Here is a 6265-nt window from a genome sequence, read left to right on the forward strand (position 1 = left end):
AGTCACTCTTTTAAATTCCATTATTAAACACATAGGTTACATAAAATTAAAAGTCTCTCATTTTATTAATCCATTAACTCATAAGTTATGGAAGATGAAAAGTTTTGAAAGTTACAAAACTTGCCCTCAAGTTTTGGAACATGTAAAGTCTCTTTAAAAACTTTAGTTCTAACCCCTAGAATTTTAAAGTTTAAAATTCAACCCTTATACTTTATAATATTATAAGTTAATTATATATATATATATATATATATATATATATATATATATATATATATATATATATATATATAAGATCAAGTTGTTTTACGATTAGTAGGCTTCATTCACGAAGCCGGTCTATAAGGGGGGGGGGGGGGGGGTATAAGGTCGTTGCCTATAAAATGGCAGTTTAATGGGTGTCCAGTCTCACTCACCGCTTCCTTGACTGGTGGAGGGTCGTTAGCCGAATGGGTAGGACAATGACTTTAATCCTCATTAAAAGTATAATGATTGTAAAGTAACTAAATGTTTTTTTTTTTTTTTTTTTTTTTTTTTTTTTTTTTTTTATAAATTCCTAATCTTAGTTACTTTAGGAAAATGTGAATAAGGTGTTGATCCATGAAATTACACTTTGCACTTTGCTTAAGTCGTTAGTGGAGCGTGTGTGGTTAATCGGCACACTAACCTGGATTTAACAAGGTAGGCAAAGGGTGGCTTTAGGTTTATCATAGGTCGGTGGAGCACGTGTGGTTAACCGGCACATCGATTGAATGATAAACATTAAGAGTACCAAGTCATTTGCATGGTTACTTCACACCTTGTTTTGTGATCCTCGACATCCCTGACATAAAACTTGAAGGGCACGATCGAGATTAAAACATGTCATTGAAGAGTTTAATGAGTCTCAAAGAATCTACGAGTTTCAAAACCAATTAAAAACCTAATAATTTATTTTGTTTTTCATGGTGGAAATTGTTGAATCGCTATTCACATACCTTCAAATATTTTATAGCTTGGATTACAACATCCCTCTTCTAAGTTATAGAATATTGTGTTGTGTCCTAGCCTTAATATTACATTTGGGTGTTTTATTAAGGACTATCTTTATATCTAATCTAAACTTGTCTTTCTTCAGATGTCTTCCAACAATGCTGCTTTTGGCTCAAACCTTACCGGCTCATTCTCTCTCATGAACCTTTGTGGGAGAGTCATCTTCGATGGTTCCAACTTTATAGATTGGATCTGGAGCATTAGGATGGTCACTCTTTACGAGGACAAGGAATATGTCCTTAACAAGGAGCTTAAGGAACTTGTTGATTCGTCTGCTACTCCTGAGGAGATCGCTGAATTCTGGATTCATGAGAGAGATGCCACGGAAGTGGCATGTATCATGTTAGCCACGATGACAGCCGAGCTCCAAAAGTCCTATGAGGACTATTACCCTTTTGAGATGAACCAGAATTTGATGGACCGCTACCATCAAAGTGCTCGCCAAGAGAGGTAAGACATCATCTGCTCCATGATAACAACCCAGATGAAGGATGGTGAACCCATCATGGGCCACTTATAGAAAATGCAAAGGTATGTGGACCGTTTGCTGAAATTGAATGTGAACTTCCCCGAGGAGTTGGCAATTGGTATCATTTTGCACTCCTTACCTTCTTGTTTTGATCAATTCCGAATGACATACCACATGAACAATGAGGAAGTTACACTCAGCAAACTTCAAGGACTCTTGAAGACCGCCGAAAGTGGTCTTAAGGGTAAATCGGTTGTTACCACTCCTACTCTTACCGCGGCCACTATCTTGGCAATCGGTCAAGGTAAAGGGAAGAAGAGGAAGAGCCCCTTGAAGGGTACCAAGGGAAAGTCCCTTGAAGGCTCCTCTTCAAGTGGAACCAAGAAAGGTTCTGTCACTCCTTCTGCCAACCCTAAAGAGGCTAAATGCTTTTATTGCCACGAAAAGTGGCACTATAAGCAAAACTGCCCAAAGTATCTGCAAGATGTGAAGGATGGGAAAGTGAAACCCAAACACGCAGGTATTTACACTATATTGTCTAATAACTTACCCATTCTAATTCTTGGCTCCTTGATACCGGTTGTGGTATTCATATTTGTTCTGATTTACAGGGACTAAGAAGAAGTGAGGATGTGGAGCATGGCAAGATAAGCTTAATCATGGGGAATAGGAAAACATCACTTGTCACCAAGATTGGAGTTTATACTTTATTGCTATGTAGTGGGTTAATATTAGATTTGAATAAATGTTGTTACTCATCTGAAATGGCGAGGAATATTATTTCATTTTATGCTTTGTAGAAACAAGGATTTACCTTTTCTTTTGATAATGAATGTGGAGGCATTAATGCTTTCTTTAATAATGTTCTTTATTTTAAAGCATTACCTTGTGATGGTGTGTATGAAGATGTGTAGGTTGTAGATAACCTAGGAAATAATGTATTGTGTATTGATTCTTCCACTAACTTGGATAAAGCATCATTATGACATTGTCGTCTTGGACATGTAAGCAAGAAACGGATAGGCCAATTCCAAAAGGATGGAGTCTTGGAGTCATTTGACCTAAAGTTGGATGATAGTTATGAATCTTGTCTACTTGGAAAATTGACAAAATCACCCTTCACTAGTTCTTGTGCTAGGGGTGAAGGTTTGTTGGATCCGGTACACACGGATGTGTGTGGACCCTTTAGAACCGCCACAAGGGATGCTAACCGCTTCTATGTGACTTTTACTGATGATTATAGTAGATATGGATATGTCTACTTAATCAAGCATAAGTTAGAAACCTTTGAAAAGTTCAAAGAGTTTAAGCAAGAAGTGGAGAATCAATTGGGCAGGAACATTAAGATGCTTCGATCCGATTGAGGTGGTGAGTATCTTAGTATAGAGTTCCTTCAATATCTTAAGGAATGTGGTATTGTCTCACAATTGACACCTCCTAGGACACCGCAACTTAATGGTGTGGCTGAGTGGCTTAATCGAACGTTGTTGGACATGGTTCATTCCATGATGAGTCGAGCTTCGCTACCAATCTCATTTTGGGGGTATGCCTTAGAGACTGTCGCCCATATTCTTAATCTAGTCCCTACCAAAAAGGTTGCCAAAACACCTCACGAGATGTGGACTGGAAAAGTTCCCAATCTGGACTACATCAACATTTGGGGTTGCGAGACTTTCGTGTGGCGCGACTCATGATAAGCTCGAACCTCAAAGTGAGAGGCGTATTTTCATCGGCTACCCACAGAAATCCTTCGGTTACCTCTTCTACAGACCCAGTAATAATGTGGTCTTTGTAGCAAGGAGGGGAGTCTTTTGCAAGAGAGAGTTCATAAGCCAAGGAAACAGTGGGAGGCAAATTGACCTTGAAGAAATTCAAGATTCAAGTGGTGAAGGAACCTCAAACCCTAGCAATCAACCTGAGGAGGAAACTCCTGTTGATCCGACTGATGACTCTGTACCTTTGAGGCGTTCCACGAGAGTTAGGAATGCACCTGAGCATTACTATGGTTCCATATTACTACAGAAGGTGATACACTTATCAATGATAACACACTGGTAAGTCTAGATGAACCTAACAGCTACACGGAAACCAAGGCAGGCCCTGAGGCTGCTAAATGGAAAGAGGCTATGGACAGCGAGATACAGTCTGTGACAACCCGATATTCCAAGTCAATGTAAGGTTCAAAAAGTCAAATATTACAATCTATTTTGGAATCAATAAAAACAATGTCAAAAATGAAAAGTTCAAAAGTCTCAATTGGGATACATAAAATGTTAGATATCGTGTCAAGGTCTTCAGTGATATAAAGAACAATCAAATCTGAGTTATAACGAAGAAGTTATGACCAATCAAAGATTCGTGTCAAAACCGGTAAAACACTATTAAACGTAAAAAGTGATATTTCAATAAAAGACTTTTTAGCCTTAAGTATCTAAACGAAAGTCATAGATAATAACAAACCATGAGCGTACATCAAAAGGAACGTCCAAATCTGACTTCGTATGAAGAAGTTATGATTTTTCTAAGTTTCGGGACACTAGTAGACAGCTAAAAACTCAAAATAGAGATCGAGCGACTTTTAGCCAATGCAACCTAAACGAGAATTGAAGATCTCGACAATAGTAGTATAACGGTAAAAAGACAGACGAAAACGGACATCGGATGAAGAAGTTATGAATTTTTAACGGATTTATCCTGTCCCGACCTATTAAAAGATATATAATTAAAAATAAATTCAAAATTAGCCGACGGAGTCTAAACAAAAGTTGTAGAGTATATTCTCACCTACACATGGATATAAAAAACGTCAAAAATAGAGCTCGTATGCGAAAGTTACGCATTTTAGAAGATTTGGGCACACACTTCGAGGCATATCCGAAGGGTTACGCCCAACGTACTTCGGAGTACGCCCAGCGTACCCAATGCAAGGCCTCGGATCGGCCACATCGCCGCTACGCCCTCTACAACCGTCCCATCCGAAGACCAGCAAGCAATGACGTCATCGCTGACGTACACCCCGCGTACTTCGGTGTATGCACAGCGTACGAAGCCTGGTAGCCCTCCTATAAATAGCATGAGAGACTTTCGATTCTTGCTTGCTCATTCACCAACTTATCTCCCTACTTTCATACTTCTACTATCCTTAGACTGCCCTGACACCTTAGTTTCATATCCAAGCCCCGACGAAGGTCCGAAGCTCCGAGATTCCTGAAAAAACTCGCTGCTTCCCGGTCGGAGTGCTGCCCGAGGAAAAATCCCATTTTCGTCAAATCACCACACTTTCCAGGTGATTTCATATCCCTACATTTTTTCCATTTTCTTTAGTTTTCAGGGGGGGGGGGATACAAGTTAGAACACCAAAATATATTTGAAAATTAACTCGACAGCGTACAACAACAAAGTTGTGGCCTGTTTACAGGTTGTTTTACCCAACCTAAACTTGATATATTTTTACAAAACTGTCGACTACATGTTTAAGAGTTATCCACACCTTGTAACATGCTGAGCAAGGTGTCTACGATTTACACTCATTATTTCAAATTTCATTTTATGGAAATACAATGACTTGCATAACAAGGTTTCATTCAAACACACGCAACACCTTTGATAAACTATAATAGGTATAGTTTGAACACTTCGTTTGACACAGAAATAGTAACTCAATCAACTTACAAAACAAATTTTTCATTGCACACTATGTAAACTTGTTTATAAATAAACTTTTGAGACATTCTCCTTCAGGGTACTCCTAAGTACCATAGAAAAGTCTTGTAGTTATAATCAGATTCTCCTGGAGGGAGAACGTGATAGTAGTGTATAGACCTATAGTGGGTCTGACAAGCCCGCACCTAAGCTTCTTGCAACAGCTAGACCGGCAGGTCTGGGGTGACAAGCGTCATAACATTCCGATGCCTGGAGAACGTCGCATACGAGGTCTTCTAGTCTTTAGTATGGTTATAACGTCTCACATGGGGTATTAACAAAACATAAAGTTCACGGGAATTCTAAGATTTTGCACAAAGAGTTTTATTTAAATATAAAACCACACATAAGTATGACGATTTACTTACATATACTATGTCTCGGTTCAGTTGAGATTACAACAAACCTTTTTGAAAATATTGAATTTTCTGGTAACAAACTTGTAACAAACTTAAAGGAACTACATTCTTTCTTCATTCATAAATTTCTTATGAACTCATCAGATTTATGCTGCTAGTCTCTTTTCAAAACAACTTGTATTCTCAAGTAATCAGTAATTCAGGTAACCATAAGATTTCTGAAGTCAAGATGCTAAAGCGTAGATTCTTTTGCTATATTTTGAACATCATATGTAATTTATTTTGAAACATGTATTTTGGAAACAATGTAACCTTTTAAATAATATCTATGATGGTTGTGTTTCACTTTCTTCACTATGGTTATGATACTGAGCATGACGTCCTCTGCCCCCGAATGTTTCCGCCGTACAGGTTTGGGGGTTTGACAGATTGGTATCAGAGCTTTGTTATAGTGAACTAAGTATATCGAACCATGTAAGATATACAAACTATAAATACAACGGCGAAAATTTCTCTGACGTAGCTTTTTAAAATATACTTTAAAAATTAAAATTTGTATTTTTGTAAAAGTATTCGTACAATCGACTCACTAGTTCAGTATCACAATGGCAATAACATAAAAGTATCGAGACAAGTTGGACAGCATGATCCAGCTTCAGGGTATGAAGTCATATATTGGATAAATATAGCCTGATCAACTATA

This window comes from Lactuca sativa, chromosome 4, assembly GCF_002870075.4.
Source record: "Lactuca sativa cultivar Salinas chromosome 4, Lsat_Salinas_v11, whole genome shotgun sequence".
NCBI classification, from domain to species: domain Eukaryota; kingdom Viridiplantae; phylum Streptophyta; class Magnoliopsida; order Asterales; family Asteraceae; genus Lactuca; species Lactuca sativa.